Source organism: Rattus rattus, chromosome 3 (assembly GCF_011064425.1).
Source record: "Rattus rattus isolate New Zealand chromosome 3, Rrattus_CSIRO_v1, whole genome shotgun sequence".
NCBI lineage: Eukaryota > Metazoa > Chordata > Mammalia > Rodentia > Muridae > Rattus > Rattus rattus.
Genome location: NC_046156.1, coordinates 60,784,511 through 60,811,732, shown reverse-complemented (window position 1 = coordinate 60,811,732; position 27,222 = coordinate 60,784,511). Strand labels below are relative to the sequence as shown.

The 27,222-nt window shown below is 45.8% G+C and overlaps 7 non-coding genes across 7 annotated transcripts; 2 read left to right on the top strand and 5 right to left on the bottom strand.

Moving 5' to 3' along the window:
• Positions 1 to 1,486: 1,486 nt before the first annotated feature.
• Positions 1,487 to 1,650, bottom strand: LOC116897656. Its single transcript, XR_004387622.1, has one exon. It is a non-coding gene; the product is annotated as a U1 spliceosomal RNA (small nuclear RNA).
• A 1,579-nt stretch (positions 1,651 to 3,229) lies between these two features.
• On the top strand, positions 3,230 to 3,393 carry LOC116897645. Its single transcript, XR_004387621.1, has one exon. It is a non-coding gene; the product is annotated as a U1 spliceosomal RNA (small nuclear RNA).
• Positions 3,394 to 6,591: 3,198 nt separating this feature from the next.
• Positions 6,592 to 6,665, top strand: Trnan-guu. The gene has a single exon. It is a non-coding gene; the product is annotated as a tRNA-Asn (tRNA).
• A 2,819-nt stretch (positions 6,666 to 9,484) lies between these two features.
• Positions 9,485 to 9,557, bottom strand: Trnak-cuu. The gene has a single exon. It is a non-coding gene; the product is annotated as a tRNA-Lys (tRNA).
• A 767-nt stretch (positions 9,558 to 10,324) lies between these two features.
• Trnah-gug lies at positions 10,325 to 10,396 on the bottom strand. Its single transcript has one exon. It is a non-coding gene; the product is annotated as a tRNA-His (tRNA).
• A 619-nt stretch (positions 10,397 to 11,015) lies between these two features.
• Positions 11,016 to 11,087, bottom strand: Trnag-ucc. The gene has a single exon. It is a non-coding gene; the product is annotated as a tRNA-Gly (tRNA).
• Positions 11,088 to 11,417: 330 nt separating this feature from the next.
• On the bottom strand, positions 11,418 to 11,489 carry Trnae-cuc. The gene has a single exon. It is a non-coding gene; the product is annotated as a tRNA-Glu (tRNA).
• Positions 11,490 to 27,222: the final 15,733 nt, after the last annotated feature.

Here is a 27,222-nt window from a genome sequence, read left to right as displayed (position 1 = left end):
ATGACTATACCACCCTGTCACCCCCAAGGCAGCTGAGCAGAGTCAGACCTGGGTAGTGCCAGGACAGGAGAATTTGAATCCTCAAACCATGCAACTTGGGGGACTGCCTTAGTCACAGTAACTGAGAGACAGGGATGTGGGAAAGCTCCAGCAAGCCAAAGGCAGTGTAACCATGGGATGGAACTGGAATCAAAGGCAGTCCAAACAGTGTGCATTGCTGTAGAAGCAGATTCAATGATGGTGGGGCTGTTCCTGGCGGTGCCCAAAGAAAATGGCCTTCTGATCTTCTAACAAGGTTTGACCTGTCTGAGACTCTTCCCTTGTTTGCCAAATAAATGGATTGCAGTTAGCTCCTAGACTACACAGACACACCCCATCTGGCTGCCTCTGCCTGTCTCCCAGAAATCAGACCAGATCCCCCAAGTTTGTCTTACCAGGCAAAGAGAGCCTAGCCCCTGAAAAAAAAAAGTCCAAAATCCCTGTGTCTCCATACCACACTAAGAAATATTAACTGAATTTGCTCAAAACCAAGCAAGAAAAACAGGTGAAAGCTTGTCACAAATATCTTCATTATAAGCTCATTGTATACTGGCCTCATTAAATGCACCTTATACAAAAAAGAGACGATAAGGAACCGTCCATACTCCCATCACTTAAAAGTACATTATAGATTATGTGTGTTAAAATAACCGTCGTCTTTTGTAGAAGTATAGGCATGTATCGAGTGCAGTTGACGCCAATCAGGAAAGGCATACACGTGGCAAGGTTTTTCTCCGTAGCGCCTCACGTTGAGAAATGGCCTTCCTTAGCAGGTGGCCATTGTCGCGGTCATTTTTGATTGGTATCTCCACAGAGAGAGAAGGAAGACCGGAGGAAAATAGTATCCCAAAGAACGCAAGGCAAGTTCAGTTGGTTTGTGGAGAAAGAAGCCGAGGAAGCCAGTCACCCTCCAGGATGAGCGTTATTTGGAGGGAGAATCCCGAGCCCACGGGTGCCGTGAGCCTTGATCCGGGAGAGCAATAATTCGGGGCGTTAGGAGAGAACCAGCTTCAAGTGAAGGAGCTGGAGAGGAAGCTGAAACACCAGGGACAAAGGGAAGGCGACTCTTTTGTGTGTGTGTGTGGGGGGGGACGGTATTTCCTGCCCCAGCCCCCACGATCTGTGCTCCGAGTTGGAGGAGCTATCAGTTCACTTGTCTCAGGGGACAAAGAAACTACAGGTTGGGGGGCCCTGGCCTGACTCCTGGCAAAAGCAAAGTCCCGGCTGAGCTTTCAAGTTAAGAAAGACTGGTGTGGGTGGGCTTTGCTTGCCTTCAGTCCTCACAGCCAACAGGCCCAACTAACACAGAGAAAGGTCCAGAGGATAGCTTCAGGGTTTACACTCTAAGGCTAGAGAAGAAGGTAGCAGGAGAGTGCGCAACAGCATGAAGGGGTGGCAAGATACAAGAAGCGAGGAGGTTAGTTCTTCTCTTCTATAACAGAAATACCAGGGGAGAGCGCGAACGCAGTCCCCCACTACCACAAATTATGCAGTCGAGTTTCCCGCATTTGGGGAAATCGCAGGGGTCAGCACATCCGGAGTGCAATGGATAAGCCTCGCCCTGGGAAAACCACCTTCGTGATCATGGTATCTCCCCTGCCAGGTAAGTATGCTTTCCTACCGCACAGCCCCGACTCACGGCCGCCGACACTCCACTCTTAACGCACGGTCATTTCGCACCGCCCGATCGCGGCCTCCCCCCGGACATATAAGTCGTCCTGGCGCTCCGCTCGCACCTGGGGACCCGCCCTCCCTCCCACGCCGCGCGCGAAATCCCTCGCTTTCCGCGGCGGGTGCGGACCCGACAGCCCCTGCGCGACCCTTATCTGCATAGACCACGCCCACACACTGACATCAAGGATGACGTCCCAGTCATTCCGGCTTCCCTTCTACTACACCTCCCCGGCCAACCAGCGCGCCGGCCACCTGGGACCAGGCGAGGTCACCCTGTCCTGCCCTTTTCTGTACAGACCACGCTCCATCCCAGGGGACACGCCACGCCCCTCCCCTTCGCCCCTTTGGCTTGTTGAACTGTCTTGACTGCGGGGAGTTTGCGTATTCAAGGTCCTCTAGACACAAATCAGCTTGAATTATCTTAAATCCTTAAATAGTCCCTCATTGCCCACCTCTCTGTCCTAACATCTTTGTAACTGTTTTCGGAACGTAGGAACTGAGAATTGCTGTGTTTAAGAAAAAGAAAAAAAAAAGTGGTGTATCACAGGAAATGGAACATTTGTCATGACTTCATGGGGAGAAGTCATCCCAAAATACTTGGCGTGGTGTTCCGGTGGCTTTTCGTGGCTTACCTGGACTCGGACCGAGTAAGAAATTTGCGGTTACTTCTGGTTAGAGCTGCGGCTGCTGATTCATAAACCGTGCTTGCACGTGGATCAAGCTGCCGCTGCAGATTCGTGTAAACTAAACTTCTATCCCGACAAGGAAGATTGAAATTGCCCCTCCCAAACGATTTCTAAAAGAAGAGGTCCACATCCTCTTTTACCCTATTAACCTTTCCATTCCATTATGTCTGGTGGGTGGTGGGCTAAAAGAAATGTTATAGCGTTTAATTTAAGTACCTCTATTAAGATACGTTTTAAAAATATGTCAACGATTGCCCTCCATTCCTATAATAAAAGGAGACAACCCCGACTTAGAAGCAGCTTTTAGGGCTAGGTTAGGCTCTGGGTCACAACGATTATGTCATGGTTGCTATTAGCATGCCCTGCACTCTTAGAAGAAAAATATAAATCTGCAAAATGGACAGGTGTCTTGGGTAACAACTATTAGAAAAGAACAACGCCGGTGTACTAATAAAATAATTCTACACAGGTGAGGCGCAGAATAGGGCAGGACAGGGTGACCTCGCCTGGTCCCAGGTGGCCGGCGCGCTGGTTGGCCGGGGAGGTGTAGTAGAAGGGAAGCCGGAATGACTGGGACGTCATCCTTGATGTCAGTGTGTGGGCGTGGTCTATGCAGATAAGGGTCGCGCAGGGGCTGTCGGGTCCGCACCCGCCGCGGAAAGCGAGGGATTTCGCGCGCGGCGTGGGAGGGAGGGCGGGTCCCCAGGTGCGAGCGGGCGCCAGGACGACTTATATGTCCGGGGAGGCCGCGATCGGGCGGTGCAAGAAATGACCGTGCGTTAAGAGTGGAGTGTCGGCGGCCGTGAGTCGGGGCTGTGCGGTAGGAAAGCATACTTACCTGGCAGGGGAGATACCATGATCACGAAGGTGGTTTTCCCAGGGCGAGGCTTATCCATTGCACTCCGGATGTGCTGACCCCTGCGATTTCCCCAAATGCGGGAAACTCGACTGCATAATTTGTGGTAGTGGGGGACTGCGTTCGCGCTCTCCCCTGGTATTTCTGTTATAGAAGAGAAGAACTAACCTCCTCGCTTCTTGTATCTTGCCACCCCTTCATGCTGTTGCGCACTCTCCTGCTACCTTCTTCTCTAGCCTTAGAGTGTAAACCCTGAAGCTATCCTCTGGACCTTTCTCTGTGTTAGTTGGGCCTGTTGGCTGTGAGGACTGAAGGCAAGCAAAGCCCACCCACACCAGTCTTTCTTAACTTGAAAGCTCAGCCAGGACTTTGCTTTGCCAGGGAGTCAGGCCAGGGCCCCCAACCTGTAGTTTCTTTGTCCCCTGAGACAAGTGAACTGATAGCTCCTCCAACTCGGAGCACAGATCGTGGGGGCTGGGGCAGGAAATACCGTCCCCCCCCCCACACACACACAAAAGAGTCGCCTTCCCTTTGTCCCTGGTGTTTCAGCTTCCTCTCCAGCTCCTTCACTTGAAGCTGGTTCTCTCCTAACGCCCCGAATTATTGCTCTCCCGGATCAAGGCTCACGGCACCCGTGGGCTCGGGATTCTCCCTCCAAATAACGCTCATCCTGGAGGGTGACTGGCCTCCTCGGCTTCTTTCTCCACAAACCAACTGAACTTGCCTTGCGTTCTTTGGGATACTATTTTCCTCCGGTCTTCCTTCTCTCTCTGTGGAGATACCAATCAAAAATGACCGCGACAATGGCCACCTGCTAAGGAAGGCCATTTCTCAACGTGAGGCGCTACGGAGAAAAACCTTGCCACGTGTATGCCTTTCCTGATTGGTTTCAACTGCAAAAGATGACGGTTATTTTAACACATTATAATCTATAACGTACTTTCAAGTGGTGGCAGTATGGACGGTTCCTTAAGGTCTCTTTTATATTTTCTGTTAAGTTTTTTAATGTTTTAAAGATATTTTAAATTCTGTTGTGTCTCTGAGTAGGAGGTTTGGGTGTTCTCGGAGATCAGTAGTCTGGTCAGATCCTCAGAGCGGATCTTACAGGTGTTACATCTTAATCAGGTAACCATCTCTGGTTCCTACTGAGTTTTTAAATTCAATCTGTTTATGACCTGTCTTTTAAGAACAGGCTGTTGAAGTGATGTGGGGTGAAAGCAATGTATGAGAGGAAGAAAATCCCAGGTTTAGAAAACAGTGTTGGTGAAGGTGGATATTTGCAGGTATATGCACTGAAGATAGAGGCAAATGTGATAAAAAAAGGTTTTATTGTTTAGTTTTTTGTTGCACACAAAGTAGTTCAAGATGGCCTAGAACCCTCTGTGGTCCATCCACCTGCCTCTGCACCCCAGGGCTGGGATTGAAGCTCAGAAGGGTTTTTTTTTGTTTTTTGGTTTTTTTGTTTTTTGTTTTTTTTTTTTTTAAATTCTTTTTTTCGGAGCTGGGGACCGAACCCAGGGCCTTGGGGCTCAGAAGGGTTTTATTCTGGTCATTTTGGGTGATTCATTGTTTTCGTTTTTGTTATTGTTGTCTTTGGCTTTTGGGTTTTGATTTTTGAGACAGGGTTTCTCTAGGCAATAGCCCTGACTGGCCTTGACCTGGATTTGTAGACCAGGACAGCCTCAAACTCACAGAGAGCCACCTGCCTCTGTGCTGAGATTCAAGGCATGGGTCGCCACCCTTGTGATCCGCTTTGCTCCAAGAGGGCTATTTGGAGGCAGATGTAAGACAACATTATGGGTTGGCCAGCAGATCATGAGGACATTCGGGCCGGTCTTATGCCTGTTACATGATCTCTCCTCTGGTTTTAAACAAATACACAGTGGACTTTCTTTGCAGTGGTAAAGCGGCAAGGAGGTTTTGAGGATGTTTTTTAGGAGCCATGCTACCCTAGTTTCAAATCTCGAGGTTGAAATTTCATGTCAGATGTGGCTGCCTCTGTCCCCAGTGTTCTCACATCCCTCTTCTTCCTGACATCGATGTTCACCAACGTCCTATACTAAGCATCGTATTTTCCCGAGATAGCCCAATTCTGCCATCCTTCTACTATTATTTCTCTCAGTACTTTCGATAGAATCTATACTACCGGTGTCTGTAAGGACATTCCTTATCTGCAGGCCTGTGTCAAACACCTAAACCAAACAAGCAAAACAAAACAAAACAAAAAAAACTCCCCTTATCTGTACTTACAACCAACACTTCCAACAGCCGGGCATTTAGTTCCGTATATAAACTCTCATCGAAGTCCCCGCACTTCCCAGGCTCCTATGTCCCCATTACCACACACCTGTAACATCCAGTTCCAGGCTGGTTTGACTTGCACACTTCTCTCCCCTGCAGTATCTGCTCCCCTTAAAACTGACAAGGCTTCTTCACCTTTCCGTTATCTCTGCCCGGAACTTTAAAACTGACCGTGCTTGCTCCTGTGGAGTGGCCCAGTTCCGAGGTTTAATTGCGTCCTTGATTAGGTTGTGGGCGCTCTTCCATTGAGCTGTCTGCAATCCTTTTTAACCTTTGATTTTTGTGGTGAGTTGTTACTAAATTGTACAAGGTGAGTGTAGTCCAGGCTAGACTTGGGTTTGTGACCCTCTTGCCTCAGCCCACCAGAGTCTGTGGATTATGAGCCTGGATAATAGGCGAGGCTTTTTGTTTTCAACACCCCGTAGTTCACACAAGCCACTGGAGGAGACCCAAGGACTAGGCCACTTGACCTTGAGAGGCGGGGAAATGGGTTTGGTTTTAGTGCACATGGAGTTCCCAAGTGAGGACCCTTGCCAGATTCTAACAACTCAGAAAGGTAGAAAACACTCCTTCAAAAAACAGGTTTGCTTTTTCTCATTCTGTAGTCCTTGTAGGACTAAGCCTCTAGGACATTTTTTTCTTTTGAAGCCATATGGTGGAATCTTTCTCTCCGAGTGCATGTGCGGCTGTGTCCTAGGTGCTCCGCGTGCTCTGGGAAAGGTGAAGCCGCAGGGCAAGCGGCGGGGACGCGACCTGAGTGGGCAAGTGAGCGGCGGTGGTGACTAGTAGAGGGCAGGCGACTGTTGAGACTGAGAAACTGGAACTCCGTGTTGGGAGGAGGTCTGGGGCACGAGCCGAGTTCCACAGGATTAATATGCAAATTTGCTGAAGACCGCTACTGTTCTCAGTGTCGGGATTCAGTTTCTAGAATACTGCGAGTTGGATAAACCACAAAAGCGGGAAATAGCTAAAAAGACCGGAAGTCAAAAATATATTCTAAGACTAGCAAAAGGATTTACAGCCCTTACCCTGCATGTCTCTGTGGCGCAATCGGTTAGCGCGTTCGGCTGTTAACCGAAAGGTTGGTGGTTCGAGCCCACCCAGGGACGGTGCCTTTTGCCTAGTTAAAATTCTCTTCTCTGGCCATTTAAAACACAATATGATCTTTGAAGAATCTTAAGCGACCTTAAATAATACCGGGAAGACACAGACTCCACGAAAGCTTCTAACCTGCTACTATAAAAGCTTTTCTATAGTCCATGTTTGGGGTCTCAGAATTTACTCCAGAACCTCGAAATATCTATTTCTCTGCTTCACACATGTAATGACGTTATTGCATGCTGGTCCCCCATCCAGCCCTCTCCGATTTCCCTCAGAATATGACTTTGAAGAAATTACCCAATTTCCCAACTGTAGAAAAAGGTTAGTAGGAAAACTTCCTTTGCAAATGTCACCCCACATTTGATGAAAAACGCTCTGAAACATTGGAGTACATGAATGTTGATTAAATATTAGCCACAATAGTAGTTCTTTTCAGTTGCAGGATCAATATCTCAGCTTCATTCCCTTTCTCCTCTCTTTTAAAGGAGGAGAGGTGGGATTAAATTTATTCACCTACTTTAGACTCTTTTCTTTCTTTCCTTTTATTTTTTTTTGGGGGGGGTGGTGGGGGTATTGTCCACTCTTAATTTTGAGACGGAGTTTTGTGAATGGCCAAGCCTGCCATTCTAAATTGTAAGACCTTGACTTGTGGCCCTTGCACCTCTGCTTCTGGAGGTAGCTGGGATTATAAACCTGCACTACCAGGCCTGACAACCTTCTGGCATGTTACATTTCTCCCTAGTTGTTGAAAACAAAACAGCAGAGTGTCATTGACTGCTGCCAGGGTAGAGGTGATCTGATTAAAACACCTCAGGCTGAGCTATCCCCTTCAAATCAAGAAATTTGCTGGGCATAGTATCGCATCCCTGTAATCCCAGCACTCAGAAGGCAGAGGGGGGCAGGTCTCTGTGAGTTCAAGGGCAGCCTGCTCTACAGAGAGAGACCCTGTCTCCAAGGGGAAGAGAGGTGAAAAATCTGTAGTTGGGAGGCTGAGATCAGAGGATCTTAGGGAGACGTATCAAGACCCTCTCTAAGAATGCACATACGCACGTGCATAGTTCTGTCTCTGTCTCTCTGTCTCTGCTTCTCTGTGTCAGCTACGCCTGCATAGCTAACCTGTTACCCCGAGTCGGCGAGGGCCTGTGGATTAAAAAGAAAAACACGTACACGGGTCACCCGTTTCCAGCGAGTGCCACCACGGCTTTACTGAGATCTCCTTATATACCGGAGGCAAAAGCCGTGGAAAACAACAAGGCAGGTGAAAATCCCCAACCAGGAAAACAGGAAAGGTCTGTGTGGTAGAAAGTCCCGGGCCCAATCAGGGGCATAAACAACTTCTTAAACAGGCTAGGTAGGGAGGAAGGGTGCCATGGAAAATCCCAGCCCCAAATCAGGGGCTAAGAGCAGCTCCCAAGGGTGTAAAAAACTTACTGCTATAGCAGGCTTTTTAAAAGGCTCAGCGAGGGGGAAGGGAAACACCAAGGTAGGTCCCAACGTCTCTGTCTCTCTGTCTCTGTCTGTCTCTCTGTCTCTGTCTCTGTCTCTCTCTCTCTCTCTCACACACACACACACACACGCGCGCGCACACACACACACACATATCTGAGCAGAAATAGAGCACCGTCCTAGTCACAATTTAATAGCGATTTTAACTTCTTAACCTATTATTTTTTTTTAGCTTTGCTCATTCCTCTCACCCTCTAGATAAAGATTTCCAACATAGGAGGCTGACACAGAAGCACCGTATCTCTAGGGCTAGACTGGGCTGCAAAATGAGTTCCGGTCCAGCCTGGGCAAATAGGTGGGACTTTTGTCTCCAATAAAAAGTAAAAAGGGTTTGGTGGGGTTGAGGACTTAGCTGAATGAGAGAGCAGTTTACATAATGAACTCGAAAGTCCTGGATTTGATCTCCAGTGCACAAAGTAACTCCATTTATAATGTGCTGGCCTGCTACGGTTTTTCTAAGGATGCTATTTGGTTCCAGTGAACCCAGAAACCAACACGGCCTGAGGGCAGACTTGGTTACAGGCTAAATGCGTCAACATCATGGAAAGACAGATGCTGTTCCGATCCTTCATTATTTGTTCACTCATCTCCCTTCACAGAAGTCCACACACTCTTGTTTGCCCCTACTCTTTTGAAGTTAAATTTCTTAGTTTTACCTATTACTCAGAGCCTGCAGTGGGCCCTTTCGTTGTAAGAATTTGAATTGCTTGGATATCATTCCTAATGTGCTTGTGTATGTACTAAGATGTGTTTTCTTACAAAGGCCATCAATCTTTTGATAGAAATAATTGCCTATTTTAAGTAGTCCTCGTTCTTGAAAGTTTCACTTAATTTTATATATATGAATGAATAACTTAATTTCCCAAGCATCAAAGAACAAGTTGTGTCCAGCTAAGGGCCTTCTTACAGCAGAGTTCTGGATGATGTGAAGGGATGGGGGAAAGCTATAGGACGGTTGGCATGGAACAGGGACCCAGGTCCCCCACGACTCTGAAACCCCTGGCTGGACTATTTGTAAATCCAGAGTTTGGCGTAAATGGGGTAAAGTTTTGGAGTCATTTACAGGTTTGTTTTTTCATTGTTATCATTATTAATGGTTATTGTATTGTTGGAGGGATTTTTATTTTGTTATTTTTTTTCACTCAAGGATTCATTTAACCCAGGCTGATTACCTTGTGCCTTCACCTCCTAAGACCAGTTTACTGAAATTTAAAACAACAGTGGTGTAAATAAAAATTTAGATGCTCATGATTCTGTTCCCAACTGAGAGAATCAAAACTGTAAAGGGTAGGGTTTAAAAAAAAAAATAGTAAAAGGAAAGCGCCCAACGTGGGGCTCGAACCCACGACCCTGAGATTAAGAGTCTCATGCTCTACCGACTGAGCTAGCCGGGCTCTGTAGACCTGGCTCTTCCTAGGTGTTTATAGTATGTGTGTATAATGGCGTAAGCGTTCCATTTGTTTTTATTCGGTATTAGCAACGTTCCAGAATCTATGATTTAGTGCCCTTTGTCAGATAACTCTTCATGCACAAAGACAGGCGGGTCTCTGCTTCCTCCAGCTCTTTCTGAATAGAATTACCCCGAGAGCTGGGTTTCTAGGGCGCGTGGCACTGAGGATCAGCCGACCTAGCGCGCGGACGTGGAGGACAGTCCTTGTGGCAACTGGATAGTGCGGAACTGGTGCGCGGAGACTTGTATTCCTGGAAGTTGGTTCTTTTACGATGCTGGTGCCTTTTTCGATCTAGACCTCAGTGATGATGGCACAGGGTGTGAGGGACCCTTACTGGGAAAATAGATACTCTTCTTCGGCAGAAGTTTGTTTTTAACACCAAGTTTGTGACGCCCGAGTAACAAGGCCACCTGTCGAGGAATCGACAGACACACTCAGGTATAGCATTTGCTGCAGAGACAGGCGCTGTGCTCCACAAGTGTTTGGTTCTCGTCCGATCGATAGGGAGGTGCCGGACTACCCCCTCCCCCTTGCGATAGGGAAGGCGAGAAGAGCCTCCTTTGCAGATCTGGCTCTTGCCAAGAGTTTAGGATCCTCGCCTTGGAGAAGTCGCGTGGAATTATTTAGGTGACTCAGTTTTACCGCAAAGGCAAAAATCAGAATTTTGCTTCACTTAATAAAAAAAGCTGCAGTGGGACGGTACTACCAAATGCCGTGACTCGGATTCGAACCGAGGTTGCTGCGGCCACAACGCAGAGTACTAACCACTATACGATCACGGCGAGCCACCGGGCAAGCAGCGGGTTGCGGCCTCAATTTATTGGCCTTTGAATGAGACTAGCTTTCTAGCGTTGATTTAGTGTAATTTATATGGCCGCAATGTCGACTCTGGCTCTGTAACCCCCTGATGCTTCCGCGATACTATCGCGAGCATCAATTCCTCGCTTCCCGGATTTCCCTGACTTGGGATGAGAAACGGCCGCCCGCCGCACCGGCCCACCTATGTAGTTTCTCTCCAAAGAAACAAGCCATTCTTTAGACATTCCCAAACGACATTCCTATTTACGTCTCCACCCTCTGTTCTGGAATCAAAGGTTTTGTTACCAGAATGGTGCAACCAGAAAAGGGAGCAGAGCTGATGAAAGAGCCTTTCTCCAGAGCGGTGTTTCCTGGCTCCACTCACAAAGCGATACCTCCCGACCCGAAGGCAGTCTCAGAGGAGAATCACCCTCCATTTTAGATACTTCCCTAAACAATTCCAAAAGGATAATCGTATACGTCTGTGACGCCATTCGTTGTACCAAGCAGATCCAAACGCTTGAGAGGAAGTACGGCAGGGTTTGATCACAGGGGTCAGGGATCTTCGGATCTCTGAACCAAGTACACAAAAATATAACCCTATGCGTTGGCCGGGAATCGAACCCGGGTCAACTGCTTGGAAGGCAGCTATGCTCACCACTATACCACCAACGCAGGTTAAGAAGCCGTTTGCTTGATTTTCTTATGAAGGCTCGACAAGAAGTTTTGTTGTTTTGATTTTTGTTTTTATCTTGCAAACTTGTTCATATTGAAGAAAAATCAGAACAGAAGAGAGGGAAAAAACTTATAAGATAGAAGAGAGTTGACAATCTAAGATTCGTCCTGTATTGATTGCCAAGTTTAAAGAAAATTCTGATAGTTTCTTTTTTTTTTTCTTTTTTCCCTGACGTCCTTTACCACAAATGTAGAAACGATCGCACTCTCCATTTCCATATTTCAAATGATTTTTTTTATTTCTCTAGAAAGTTGAGACAAAAACAGTGTTTCCCTGACCGGGAATCGAACCCGGGCCGCGGCGGTGAGAGCGCCGAATCCTAACCACTAGACCACCAGGGAAGCTGGCTACTACCTCCCATTAAGCTCATATGACTCCAAGTGTGCGATTCCATTTCCTCTTTCGTCTGTTGAAGTTTAAAATTATACGTAAGACTTTCTTTGTATCGAAACTACTTTTCCAACAGGCCTCTTTTAAATAAAAAACAAGCGATAGAGTTCTCAAGCCTAGCCCTTAAGCCCTGGAAAGAATTCCATATACAGGATCACACTCTCAAGACCAGAGACAAACCTCTGCAGACAGCTCATCTATAGAAAGTCAAATCGCCGGAACTAACAGGGGCTTTGGCAAAAGACCCAAGCATTTTTCTTAGAGGATATAATAAGCATCGTGGAAGGAACGCTAAAAATGACCTAGGCCCGTGGTAGCCACAGGGTAGAGCAGCGCTAGCTGAAACTCCTGCCATAAACAGGTTGCGCCGAGACTGGTTGAACCTCAGTTTAACTCCCTAGGGCGTCTCCCAGCTTTAAAAAAAAAGGGGGAGTTGGGGTGGGGGAATTATGAAAGAGTTTGAAGAAAGAAAATTGGTGTGGATTCCCATATAAAGGAACCTTGTAAAGTCCTATTCCTGCCCCTCCAACCCCCAATCAAGGTATAGCACTGAACGTGAGGAAGACAGAGACAGACACAGAGAGAAAACAAACAGCAAAATGTTGGCAACAAGACAACGGACAGAACGTTTGCTATACCCTTTGTTCATTTTTGCTGTAGGTTTGAAATTGTTTAAAACAAAATGTAAGCAATCAAAAGCCGCTATTGGTCCTTGTTTGTTGTTGGGGGAGGAGGGCATGTGTGTGAACTAACCATGAAGAGATTAAATGCACACATCAGTTCTAATAGAATAGAAAGTACCTACCTATACTTGGATGGAATTATTCTTTGGCTTATCGTCAAACCCCTACCTACAGTGAATAAACTGCACTTTTGATAATGAATTATAAAGAAGCAATTAAAAAACGGAGTCATTAACCTTGTGTGTATAACAGGGACTAAGGGGGGAAAGGTAGGAGGATATGGGGATGTTTAGAGACCAGGTATCTTTCTGGTTGCTTTGATTTGTTTTTGAAGAGTATGCTAAAATGTTAAGTAGTAACCTTCTAGCTCTCTAGCTCTTTAACTCCAGATGTTTTCACTGAACTGATATCTGTGACAGTATCAAAACCCTCAGGGCAATATGTTGGAATAGGTGAAAGGAAGCAAACCTATTTCTCCGGACTTGCAGCTATTTTCTTTGGATTGCAACATTTCCTGCTAAAGAGAAAGGGAGAGGCTCAAAAAACTCACAAGATCATTTCCAGCGGTTATATACTTAGTAAGCAATAACCAGGGAGAAGACACTTTGTGGCACTGTCTGCAAATTGTACAGGGGACTCCAGTGGCTAAATCACCCAGGCTAAGACTTTTCAGTTATGCCAAGAAACCCGAGTTCCTGTAAGTAACTCAAACTCTGGGGCAGCAAAATAGTCTTGGGTGGAATTACTTCTCTGGTTTATCCCCCATCCTTATCCGAAGTGAACAGACGCATGTTCAGTACCCTCAAGAAAAGTCAAACAACGCAAGAAATCATAAATTCAAAAGAAACATAAGCCTTTGGAGGGTAAAGATGATCGAACTATATGAAAAATTTTAAAATAAAAAAACAGCATATGCTGCTCTTCAAAAATGAAGGGGAATGAGTTCAGCCTGCCTCCTTTTGGTCGTCAGTGCCTTTTCGTCGACTATTCTGCCACCTGCTGGAGGTTTAGGACAACACAGGAGAACCTAGGAAAGCGTTTGTGCTCTGGGATGGGAACCTGCCACTTGTTAGAAAATGGCTCTGGGGTCCCATGAAAATGACCACAGTTCAAAGTATCGTCAAGGCAAATAGTTTTCCTTTCGTAGAAGGAGCGGACCAACGACAAACAAATCAAGCAGGCAAACACTGGCAGCGAGGATCCTCCTAGGTTTTTTCCCTAACACAAAGGGATTCCTGTGCCTCTCCAACTTAGCCCATTGGCTAATTTAAAGTGCAGTTGATAAACAGAGCAACCGGTGCAACCTAGAGCGCATATTTTTGTTTCAACAAGGGCTGACCCTGGAGGAACTCGAATTTCTGTCAAACCATTTCCTCATGTTTTTTGACTGTTTTTAGGAAGTGTTGCCTTATTTCTCTCTTTGGTAGAAAAGGCCCTTCATTTTCTTCACATTTTCTAACCATCTGTCTCAACATTAAAGCACCAGAGCAGGGTTCTGACTCCTCCACCAATCTAAGAGTGGATAGGATAAGAGGTTTCATTTTTGTTTTGTCAAACATGTACAAATAGGGCCTGAATACAGAGCAGCGATAAAAAGAAATTTATTTACACTGCCCCCATCTGGTGAAAGAAAAAAACATTACTACATCTGAGTGTACACAAGTACACAAAGTAAGATTAAGCCAGGCATTTCTCTAACTCCTCCTAATATGAGTAAAATCCCTGGACATTAGGTATAAAGAGAAGACTGAATGGTGAGGAGAAGGACGCAAGCCAGACAGAAGTGGGGACTTTTCTGGGCTCCCTAGGCACCCACATAGTGCAGATTTGGAGCCTAAAAAGGCTTGGAGGCAGGAGTAGTAGGTCAAAGTCATTTCAAAGGGAGTTCAAAACCAGCCTGACCACATAAGACCCTGTCTTCAAAAACAAAACATAAATAAGCATTAAAAATCCCTAAACAGCATGTGGCACCACATACCCCTAATCCTAGATCTGGGGAAGTAGGCCAGAAGTTCAAGGCCAGCCTAGATTACACAGGTTTATGTGTAAATTATATATGAATGAATATATGAATTGAACAAAAGCCTACTGTGTCCAACCAAAGGACCAGGAGAGAGGCAACCTCATAAGACAAAGCGTCAGATAATAATGGCTGTGTCCCAACCAACAGCACAGGAGAAAGCTCTGGTTTACTCAAAGGCTGCAGTGGGTGACCAGACTTCTGCCCTCAACTGGCCTCAGAAAAGATGGTCATCCCGACTGGATGGCACCAGAGAAAACTTAAAAGCGTTTGAGTTTCACCAAAATTCAGTGATAACAAAGCAACTCGTGTCCCAGGTCACCATGGGCCACCTGGGAGAGATAAGGAGCTGCTACTGGAAATGGGTTCAGGCCAGTTGCAGGCATTGGTGGTGCAGTGGTGCTTGCCTTTAACCCCAGGACTTGGGAGACAGATATAGGAGGATCTCTGAGTTTAAGGCCACCATGAACTACATAGTTAGTTTCAGGGTGGCCAGGACCATACAGAAGAGACTGTGTCTTGAAAAACCAGGTAGGTAGGTAGGTAGATAGGTAGGTAGGTAGGTAGCCCTTTAATTAGAACAATGAAGATGTCAGTCTCTCTGAGGGATTGGGGACTGTGTGCCAAGGCACCGGTGGCTTGAAACTTTTGTCAAGTAGAAAAGAGAACTTTGAGGTGAAAGATTCCATCTGCAGATCTGTTCCCCTGAAGTCTCAAAGTTGTAAATAGCATCAAGGTTGGTGTGTGGATCTGTTAGGAGCTGCCAGGATCCCAGCCGACTGAAGATGTTACTGAGCTTTTGAACCCTGATCCTCTCAGATCTTCTCAGGTTTTTAGATCATTGCTGTTCACAAAGGCCTACAGGGGACCTAGACTCCTGTGTTTGTCTGGCTGTGTGACAGGGCAGATGTGTTCTCTCTCTCTCTCTCTCTCTCTCTCCCTTCCTCCCTCCCTCCCCCCCCTTTCCCTCTCCGTCTCTCCCTTTCTCTTTCTCTCCCTCCTCTCTCTTCACCAACAGAAACAGAAAGTTAAGAAGTTTAAGATTCAAAGTCTTAAAGCATAATACCTCCGAATGTGTAAGTTTCAACCAAAAACCATTTATCATACCTTAGGCAACATCTAGATGGCACAATCATGAGTCTGAGGCACTGTTGTTGCTTTGAAATGCTAAAGATTCAACAGGGTTTGTACATGCCAGGCAAACGCTCTATTCCTGAACCATCTCCCTGGCCCTGCCTGCTTTTAAGACAGACTCTGGCTTGGCTGTCTAGACCGTTTCAGATTCCTAGGGTTATGATTCCCCTACCCCAGCCTCCAAAGTAGCCGGAACTCCAGGTACACACTGGTGTGCCGGACTCTAATATATTAAGATAGTCACTAACTTGGGAGACGGGGGAATCTCTAGGAGTTTAATGCTACCCTGGTCTCCATAGTGAGTTCTAGGTCAGTTAGGACTGCATAGTGAACTATTCTGTTTCAGAGAGAGAGAGAGAGAGACAGAGAGAGAGAGACAGAGACACACAGAGAGAGACAGAGAGAGAGAGAGAAGAAACAAAACACCAAAAGACAAACCAAAGGGCCTGGAGAGATGGCTCAGTGGTTGAGACCACTGACTAATTGTCCAGAGTTCAATTCCCAGCAACCATTGTCCTCACAGCCATCAGTGATAGGATCCAGTGCCCTCTTCTGGTGTGTTTGAAGACAGCTACAGTGTACTGTAACTTTTAAAATAAATTAGACAAACAAACAAAAACCAAGCCTATCGGTGGTGGTGTACGCCTTTGATCCCAGCACTTGGGAAAGCAGATACAGTCAGACCTCTGAATTCAGGGCCAGCCTGGTCTATAGAACGGCCAAGGCTATGTAGAGAGACCCTGTCTCAGAGCAAAACAAAACACAAACAAAATGACTTCAACAAGTGCTAGAGAAGTAGTTGTTCATGGTAGAGTGCTTGCTTTGCACACACTCCAATCCCTGCTGCTTCATAAATCTTGATGTGGTGGCAAACACCTGTAATCCCAGCCCTCCGGATGCAGAGACAGGAGGAGCAGGCCAGGGCCCACTTCATACTAAGTACCAGACCAGCCTGGCCTACCCACAAAACAAAAACATGAACGGTATCTTTGGGTTTCATTGCTGTGAAGAGACAACATGACCATGGCAACTCTTAAAGGACATTTGATTGGGGCCGGCTTACAGTTTCAGAGGTTTAGTCCATGATCATCATGGTGGGAAACAGGGTAGTACGCAGGCAAACACGATGCTGGAGAAGGAGCCAGGAACTCTACATCCGGATTGGCAGGCAGCAGGGAGAGAGAGTGAGCCACTGGGCCTAGTTTGAGTGTCTGAAACCTCAAAGCCCACCTCCAGTGACACACTTCCTCTAACAAGGCCACACCCACTCCAACAAGGTCACATGTCCTAATCCTTTGAAATAGTGCCACTCTACTCTCTATGAGCCTATGGGGGCCATTTTCATTCAAACCACCATGTAGATGGCGTAGATGGCTATAAATTAAACAGAAAGAGAAGAGCACCACTGAGGATAAGCAACCAGACCATTGGAGCCTCCAGATAGGGAGTGTTTGATGTGGAGCTGCTGTGGGAAAGTTTGGCAGCTCCTCCATGAGGCAAATATAGAACGTGCTGACTCAGCAATTCCACGCCTGGGAATAAACCTCAAAGAGCTATAAACAAGTAAATAAATACTTGTTTATGCATGCTCACTGGGACACTGTTGGACATGCCTACCTTTAGATCTCCATAAATGTAGAAACAGTTCACAGATGCTCTTCAGCAAATGAAGAGATCAAATGGAACCCGAGAGGGTATGCGGCTGTAGATGAGAGGCAGAGGGATTGCCCAGCATATGGAAGTCATGGATTCAGTCTTTAACATTGAAAACAGAAAACCCTCTTCAAGCGAGAGAGAACTGTATGTATTCTACTTCAGAACGTAACCTTTCAGTCTCTACTGATACATGAAACCATCACTTGCCCATAAAAAGGAACGAAATACTGAATCATGCTACAAATTGGATGAAACTCAAAAGCCTTGCCCTTATGCTGGACTTGGTGGTTTATGCCTGAAATCCCAGCACTGAGTACTAGAGGAAAGGCATCAGGAGTTCAAGGGCAGCCGGGGCTACTTGACAAAGCCGGTTCAAAAATCCTCAAACCAGCTACCTGTAATCCTAATGAAAGATAAAAGTTTTAAAGTTGCCCCCCTAGACACAAAGTTTAGAGCAGAAAAAGAAAACAGGTTAGGCCCCAGAATTGTATGTTCCAAGAAGCCTCTCCTAGGGCTATAGAATGGATAATTACATTGGCCAGCTCAACAGCTTTCTCCCAGAAACTAGCTGACCATAAATCTTAGAGAACAATTTTGAGAAGCAGGAAACAACGTCTCCTAAGAACTAGTGGACCATGAAGTTAAACAATCTGAGAAGTAAGAGACAGCTTCTCCTAGGAAACAATCTTGGGAGACAGAGAGTTCTTCCTTGTGATTTTTCACTGTTATTCTATGACGCCATCCCTGCCCCCTCAGGTTGTGGTTTCTCCCTTTAAATACCTCTTCTCCCAGCCTCTCGGGGTCGAACTCCACTGCCCCTGCGTGGGATAGGAGTCTCGACCCCAGTGCACTGGTTGCTATCGATAAACCTCATGTAATTACAACAAGGACGGTCTTGTGTGAGTTCTTGGGGGGTTGCGTCATCCCGAGACTTGAGTGAGGGTCTCCCCACTCCGGGGGTCTTTCACTAACACTTGAGAAGCAGAGGCAGGCAGAGGTCTATGAGTTCAAGGCCAGCCTGCTCCACATAGTCCTTGGTCTAGATAGGTCCTAGACTCTAGCTACACTACAAGCAAAACAAAGAAATCTCACCAAACCAAGGCTACCTAGAAGCGGGATTGCAAAGTCACATACTGGATGACTTCCTGTAGTTCACGTGTACAGAGTAGATAAGTTTGTAGAGACAGAAACTGGTAGTTGTCTGAGGTTGTGGAATGACTGGTCAATGGGTTCCTTTCCTTTTGGGTAGTGAAAATATCGAGCTAGACATTTTCTAGGACGGCTGCACGGTATCTGCACTGTATCAAATGCGCTGGTTTTATGTGCTAGCTCGTTTGGTTTCGCTTTCGTGTTTGTTTTGTTTGTTTTTTGTGCTTGAGACAGAGTTTCGTGTGGCCCAGACTGGCCATAACCTGACGATGTGGCCAGGTCATCACCGTTAGCTCCTGGTCCTCCTGCCTCCACCTCCAGGAGCTGGGATTACAGGCATGAGCCACTGTGCTTGACTCAAGATCTTGTGTTTGAGGCCAGCCTGAACTACACAGAGACGCCAGTGCTCAAGAACTTGTTTTAAAAATGGTTTCTTTCTTTTTTACTTTTCAAGACTGGGCTTCTCCATGTAGCCCTAGGTTGTCCTGGAACTCACTTTGTACACAAGGCTGGCCTTGAACTCACAGAGATCTATTTGACTGACTTCTGCCTCCCAAGTGCTTGGATTAATGTCATGAGCCATACCTGGCAAAGTAGAAAAGGGTTTTTGTTCGTCCATCTGTCTGGGTTTTTTTTTTTGTTTGTTTGTTTTGTTTGCTTTTTAAAGACTGGATCCTGGGCTCATGAGAGTGGGAGAGATGGCCCCAACCCTCGAAGGCTGCAGCACTCCACAGAGCAGGCCGGGACCAGAACTGGGGAGCATGGTAGGTAGACCTGGTTCTGATGGGACGGGTGCTGCCTGAGAGAAGGACAGTTGTTGTTCATGCACAATCCTCTGGGCCAGTGGCTCAGCCACAGGGATGGCTTTTAATGCTCAAATCTGAGTCCTCCCCAGAGATGCTGGGTGGGGTGTGGGGTTTGGGTGTGGTCTGAGGATCGATCGATCGATCCCACCTGCAAAGCTCCCCAGCTGGCTGCTGTGCTCACTCAGGCTTTCCGGCTGCTGCTATTTCAGGACCAGAGGGCGTGTGTCCCTGGGATACTGTACTGCTACCTTACATTCCGCTGAAACTCATACATGGGCAAGAGCACGCTAGCCTAGAGGGCCTTAATGGCTACGTATTTCCAGCTTCTTTCATGTGCTTGGCCAGTATTTGAAGACTTCATCCAGGCCAATGAGCTGAACAAGTTCCTGTGTTGTACTGAGATTCGAGTTTAATTTAGGATAATTAACGCAATTCAAAGCTGAGGTGAAACAAGGTTCTGTGTGAATGTGTGGGGGTTTTTTTGTTTGTCTGGTTTTTGTTGTTGTTTTGTTGTTTTGTGGGTGTTGTTTTTGGCTTTTGTCTTGTTTTTGTTTGGTTTGGTTTTTGAGACAGTTTCTCTGTAAAGCCTGGAATGTGCTCTCTAGATCAGGCTGGCCTCGAACTCGAACTCACAGAAGTCTGCCTGCCAGTGTCCTGAGTTCTGGGATTAAAGACAAGCACCGTCACGGCAGCCATTTGGTCTAACATTTAATGAGAATACAAGACTCTAAGTAAGAGCAGTGGCTGAAGCAGAAACCTAGCCCCCCCCCCCCAAAAAAAGTCACTACATGATTTGCAGTAAGTGCTTGGGGACAAGAAACAACATCACCCAAGACTTGAGTTATCAACCCAAGGGCATCAGTTTCTTGTGGTAAATTCTGTCAGTCTGACTTGGTTATTCTATATACAGCATTGTAACACTGTGTCATGGGCCGGTGGAATGGCTCGGCTGGGTGTAGGTTCTTTCAGGTCAGGGTAAGTCGGATGGACAGCTTGAGTCTGATCCTCTGGCTTCACATAGTACAAGGAGGGAACCGACCTCTAAAATATGTTTGCTTGCTCACGAGCTCGCTCTCTCTCTCTCTCTCTCTCTCTCTCTCTCTCCCTCCCTCCCTCCCTCCCTCCCTCCCTCCCTCCGTCCCTCCACACACACACACACACACACACACACACACACACACACACACACAGAGGCTAAAAGAATAAGTAATTAATTAAAAAAAATTAGGTTGGGTGTAACATACTTTTGATCCCAGCACTCAGGAGGCCAAGCCTGGTATACAGAGCAAGTTTCAGGACAGCCAGGGCTAACACAGAGAAACCCTGTCTCAAAAACGTGAGGGGAGAGGGAGGGAGGGAAGGGAGGGGAGGGAGGGGAGGGGGAGGGGAGGGAGGAGGAGGGAGGGGAGGAGGGGAGGGGAGAGAGGAGAGGAGGAGGAGGGGAGGGGAGAGGAGGGAGGAGAGGGAGCGGGTAGGAATGATTGAATGAATGGGTGTGTGTTCTGGGCCAGCCAAGGCTACGCAGTGGGACCTGTTGTTGTCTAATATTTATTTTTATTTTATGTGCTTTGATGTTTCACCTGCTTGTATGTCTATGTGAAGGTGTCAGATCCCCTGAAACTGGAATCACACACAGTTGTGAGCTACCATGCGGGTGCTGGGAATTGAACCCAAGTCTTCTGGAAGATCAGCCAGTGCTCTTAAATGCTGAGCCGTCTCTCCAGACCCAAAATGAACTTTAAAGGAGTATATTTTTCCCATGTCACTTTTTCTTTAAAATTTTTAACATTTTAAAATTTTTATCCATGAGTGCTCTATCTGCATGTACACCTGTGTGCCAGAAGAGAGTGTCAGACTCCATTACAGATGGTTGTGAGCCACCATGTGGATGCTGGGAATTGAACGCAGGACCTCTTAAGGCCTCTTAGCCACCTCTCCCATCCCCTAAAAAAAGTTTTGGTTTTTTAAAAAATATTTATTTAGAGACAGTATGTCACTTCATTGCCCAAACTGGTTACCAACTCATAGTGATCCTCCTACCTTCAGCCTTTTTTTTTTTTTTTTTTTTTTTTTTTTCTTTTCTTTTTTTTTCCCTTTTCTTTTTTTTTTTTTTTTTTTTTTTTGGAGCTGGGGACCGAACCCAGGGCCTTGCGCTAGGCAAGCGCTCTACCACTGAGCTAAATCCCCAACCCCTACCTTCAACCTCTTAAGTGCTGGTATTTTTTTAAAATCATTTGACACAAAATAAAGTATCAGATGGGTTCTCTTCTGCTTGTGCAAGAAGTGAAAGGTTCAGGAATGTAAAGTGTAGGCAGGTCTCAGAACTCTGTTTAGCTTCCTGGCTAAACACATTCTGGAGGCTAAAGACCTCGTCTCTGTCTCTGTCTCTCTGCCTCTGTCTCTGTCTCTGTCTCTCTCTCTCTGTCTCTCTGTCTCTGTCTCTGTCTCTCTGTCTCTGTCTCTGTCTCTCTCTCTGTGTGTCTGTCTGTCTGTCTGTCTGTCTGTCTGTCTCTCTGCTACTTAGCCAGCACTGTAATCCAGAGATTGCCTCCTCTGTTCTCTCCACCTCAGAGTCTAAATCTTGTGTATCTTTCCTGTTTATTTCTACCTAAACACAGCCCCCAGAGAATCTACTGTAGCCACAGTGATACAAAGTGTTGACTTCTAGGCCAGCTAAATCTGGATTTGAATAGGGTGTGCCACTACTCATATTTATAACAAAGTTACAATGAAGCCTCCCAAGTCTGAGCTCCTCTGAAGCAAAGACTGTGAGCTACCTTACAGCTTAAGGTTTGAAGACACTCATTCTGACCACTCAGCATGGCTCTGACACTGGTGTCTACAAACAGAAGCCTCTATTTTATGCTTACTCTTAGGGTGGTCTGCTCGGGTGTCTCAGGACTGCCTCCCTGGGCCATCAGGATTTCTTTCTGTTACTGACAGTCGATGTATCTTCTTAACAAGTGTTCAGTTAACCTTGTCTGAGCCTTTCTGTACTTTCAAATGTGGCCTTACCCTAACACCCACAGAGTATTCGATCCCACTAAAAACTCTCCAGGTTAAACTCAGGCACTATGATTATTCTGTAGTCTTTCCTAGCTGAAGCTTCTTTATTGCCTTTTTAAAAAAGTAGTAAAAATTATCTTACAAACAATGTCTAAGCATGGTGTGATGGTGTATATGCTTGACCCAGGGAGTGGCACTATTAGGAGGTGTGGCCTTGTTGGACTGGGTGTGTCACTGTGGGTGTGGGCTTTAAGACCCTAGCTGCCTGGAAGCGAGTGTTCTGCCAGCAGCCTTCAGATGAAGATAAAACTCTCAGCTCCTCCTGCACCATGCCCGCCTGGACGATGCCATGTTCCCACCTTGATGATAATGGACTGAACCTTTGAACCTGTAAGCCAGCCCCAGTTAAATATTGTTCTTTATAAGACTTGCATTGGTCGGGGTTGGGGATTTAGCTCAGTGGTAGAGCGCTTGCCTAGCAAGCGCAAGGCCCTGGGTTCGGTCCCCAGCTCCGAGAAAAAAAAAACCAAAAACAAAAAAGAAAGAAAAAGAAGACTTGCATTGGTCATGGTGTCTGTTCAAAGCAGTAAAACCCTAAGACACATAGTAAATCCTATAGCATTTACCTCTAAAATCTATCTCCTGATGATACCATTTTCCTGGCCATGGCCAGTGTGATTTTCGTCCTCCTCTTCAAAACCTCATTTTTAAGATTTAGATCATAATACTTTAAATTTTAGTTGTCACTTTTCTGTCATTCTCCTTTCTGGTATTTTAATTTTATTTTTTTGTGAATTTATATTTTGTATTTTGATCATATGCCTCCCCCCAGTCTTTTATATTAAATTTTAAAAATTTTTTGTTTTACTTTCTTTACTCTTTTAATTAAAAATTATGTTTTCCTATTATTTTAATGGATGTGCTTATAATATGCACATAAACAATCATTAACATGCAGCAGTGCTTGTGCACACCTTTAATTCCAGCACTTGGGAGGCCAGAGATAGGCAGGCCTCTGAGTTTGAGGCCAGCCTGGTCTTCAAAGAAGGACAGCCTGGGCTACACAGAGAAGCCCTGTATGGGAAAAGAATAGTATAACAATAAACCAGGCATGATGGAACATGACTTTCATCAATAGGCAGAGACAGGCTGACTCTCTAAGTCCGAAGCCAGCCAGGGCTACATAGACAGACCCTGTCTCAAACCCAAACAAAGCATAAAACTAAACAGTTTTGACTGCTTCTTTAGCTTTTCAAGATAAGGTTTCTCAGTATAGTCCTGGCTGACCCTGGAACTTGCTCAGTAGATCAGGCAGGCCTTGAACTCAAAGATCCGTCAGCCTCTGTTTCTCAAGTGCTGGAATTGAAGGTGTGTGCCACCAGGCTCTGGGTCTGTTCTTCTTAAACAATGTCTTACTCCTGTTCTATTGCTGTGAAGAGACACCATGACCAAGGCCACTCATACAAGAAAGCGTCTAATTGGGGGCTTACAGTTTAGAGGAAGAGTCCTTCTCTGTCAGGCGGGCAGGCTTGGTGCCGAAGAAGTAACTGAGACTGCTATATCTTAAGCCGCAGGCAGCAGAGACAAACACGGACCCTGGCATAGGCATTTAAAACCTCAAAACCCCAGAGATGGGCTTCTTCCAACAAAACCACAACTATGCCACACCTCCTAATCCTTCCCAAACAGACTACCAACTGGAGATTACACACCCACATATACAAGCCTATGGGGTCAAGTTTCACCCTAATCACCACCACAAGCAATGTTTGTGGTTTGTTTGTTTAAGACAGGGTTTCTCAGTATAGTCTTGGCTGTTCTGGAACTCAGAGATCCATCTACCTCTGTCTCTGGAGGGGTGGGATTAAGTTAGCGGTGTGCACCAACACAGCCGACCGAATTGAAGTGTTTTATTGTTTGCTTTTTGTTTGTAACAGGGTTTTTCCTCTGAAGCCCAGGCTGACCTTGAACTTCTGACCCTCTTGTCTCTCGATGATTATCATGTTACATACCACCATGAACCCAGCTTTCGTTGTTTTTTTTTTTTGGAAGGCAAAATAGCCTTGTATACCTAACTACAATCAGAAGAACATATTTTTTTCTCTCTTTAGTGATGAATTGTTTTTTGCCTAGATACATTAACTCACTAGGAGTTATAAAATGCCCGTATTATGATTGTCGTGTTTCATTTATTTATTTTTGAGATATGGTCTCAAAATAGTATTTTAACAGTAAATACTTAGATTTGCTGAAATCTATTTCTGTGTCTAGTGACCAAGTAGCCTAGGCCTGCGTGGACTTCACCAGCCTCCCAAGTATGGGACCTCTCTATGCAGTGCAACATCTTCATTTATTTACTGAATATTTCTAGAACTTTCCCATCATTTTAGGATAGTTTTCATAAAGAAGTCAGGGTAAAGCTAGGAATGGTGGCTCACACCTGGAACTCAAGCAGGTGGGAGGTGGAGGCAGGGGGATCATCCTAGGCTACATTTTGGATTGGAAGCTCTATTAGGGTCTCTAGAGTCACAGAACTGATGGGTGTCTCTATAGTTAGGGAATTTGTTATGATAACTTACAGTCTGTAGTCCAACTCCCTAACAATGGCAGCTTCGAATGGAAGTCCAAGGACCTAGTTGTTGCCCAGTCCCACAAGGCAGGCAGGTGAAAAAGAGCATCTTCCTTCTTCCAGTGTCCTTATGTAGGTCTCCAGCAGAAGGTGTGGACCACCACGCCTGGATCTGGGACTTGCTTTGTCCCAGGTGACCTTGAACTCAGAAGTCTCTTTGCCTTAGTCTCCTGGGATTCATAGCCACTTTGCCTCAAGATCTCCATGCCAAGATCCAGGTCAAAAACTTGTGCCTCCCAGCCTCAAAATCAGAATCACAGGTAAGCCTTCCAATTGTAGTTCATTCCAGATACAGTCATGTTGACAACTGGGAACGGCCATTGCAGAAGCTAACCTTTGAAACTTTGTCTTCGAAAATGCAGAAAACAAAGGGGGCTGGTGAGATGGTTGGGCGGGCATAGTGCCACTAAGCCTGACAACCTTTGTTGAATCCCCTGGACTCACACAGTGGAAGGAGAACCAGGTCCTACAAATTGTCCTGTGTCACACCTGCGCTGTAACACACACACCTACTCCCTCCACCGACGAGTATATAAATAAAAGGAATGAAAATTTTAAAACAAATCAAAAACAGTTAACTATTTGGTTCTTTCCATTTGCCAGTGGTTCTCAAAATGGACGTGCTCTCTCCAATAATAGCCAGTCATGTTTAACTTTTAAGTATAATTGTGAATTTAGTTAAAATGTTTGGTGTGTGTCAATCCAATATATTCAGTTTCTGTTTTGATAACTAATTTGTCCTGTCTTTGGCAAGGGGCAACTATTTTCTTTTAGTTTGCTTACTTGGTTTGAGACAGGACCTCACTATGTAGCCTTGGCTAGCCTGGAACTCCTTATGTAGGCCAGGTTGGCCTGAAACTCATGGAGGTCCATCTTTCTCTGCCTCCTAAGTGCTGAGAATAAAGGCCCAGCCTGATACAGCATTTTAAAGCTTCCTTATTTATTTTGGATAATTCCTGGCTCCAAATGGGAATAAGTTATTTTTTCTTTTTTTTTTTTTTTGGTTCTTTTTTTCGGAGCTGGGGATCGAACCCAGGGCCTTGCGCTTCCTAGGCAAGCGCTCTACCACTGAGCTAAATCCCCAACCCTAAGTTATTTTTTCAAAGAATTCTGGTTTCTTGGAAATCATACTCGTGTTCCACAACCCGGACACTAGGAGTGTTCGCTACTACGTGCTCCCTGCTTTTAGGTATTTTCATAATAAATTAGGAACACTTAAAAGGCAAAATGTCATGAACACACAGTCATCTTTGCATTTAAATTAATTTGTTTAGTGTGTAAGGGTGTTTGTTTTACCTGCATGTATGTCTGTGTGCATCTTCATGCAATGCCCGAGGAGACCAGAAGGGGGCTCCAGGTCCCCTGGAGTGGTTTAGAATTACAGAGTTTTTACATAACTTCATCAACATGAATCAGCATTTCTATCCCACATCAAAGATCATGGTTCTCAAAAAACCCAGTATTAGCCACCTGTAATTACAGCACTCAGGAAGTTGAGGCAGGAGGATTGCAAGTTTCAGGCCAACCTAGGCTATATGATTAGACTTTGTTTCAAACCAAACCAAACCAAACCAAAAACTCACCATTATTACTTAACTTAAAAACAAGATATTTTTTTTTTTGAATGTGTATCTGTGTGTGAGTTGAGTGGTTCCCAAAGAGACAGAAGAGAGCACTGACTCCCCTGGAGCCCCCTCATGTGGATGCTAGAAACCAAACTCAGGCTGGTTTTGTGTGTCAACTTGACACAAGCTGGAGTTATCACAGAGAAAGGAGCCTCAGTTGAGGAAATGCCTCCATGATACCCAGCTGTAAGGCATTTTCTCAATTAGTGATCAAGGGGAATGGCCCAGCATATTGTGGGTGGTGCAGTTCCCGGGTTGGTGGTCTTGGGTTCTACAAGAGAGCAAGCTGAGCAAGCCAGGGGAAGCAAGCCAGTAAGTAACATCCCTCCATGGCCTCTGCATCAGCTCCTGCTTCCTGACCTGCTTGAGTTCCAGTCCTGACTTTCTTTGTTGATGAACAGCAATGTGGAAGTGTAAGCTGAATAAACCCTTTCCTCACCAACTTGCTTCTTGGTCCTGATGTTTGTGCAGGAATAGAAACCCTGACTAAGACAGGTCCCTTATAAAACCAATACATGCTCTCAACTGTGACTTTATCCCTCCAGCCTTCACTAATTTTTTTAAAGCCCACAACATACTCACAATAGTTCCAGGATAATACCAACACCTCTGTCAATGATAATGAGGACTGTAAAATACTGTGTACTGGTTGGGCACAGTGGCCCCTGCCTGTCACCTGTCACCATCAGGACAACTGTCTCATCATAACGAGTTCTAGACCAGTTGGGACTACACATACAACACCCTGTTTCAAAACAACAACTTCCTTAAAAATACTTATTTTTTAAAAATTTTATGTGCATGTGTGTATGCCTGAGTGTATGTATGTATGTGCACCACATGTGTGCAGAGGCCATCAGAGGTCAGCTGAGGGCATTGGGGCCCCTGGAATGGAGTTACAGTTAGAAATGAGCTGCCATGTGGGTGATGGAACCGGAATCCTCTGTCAGAGCAGCAAGTGCTTTAACCACTGAGC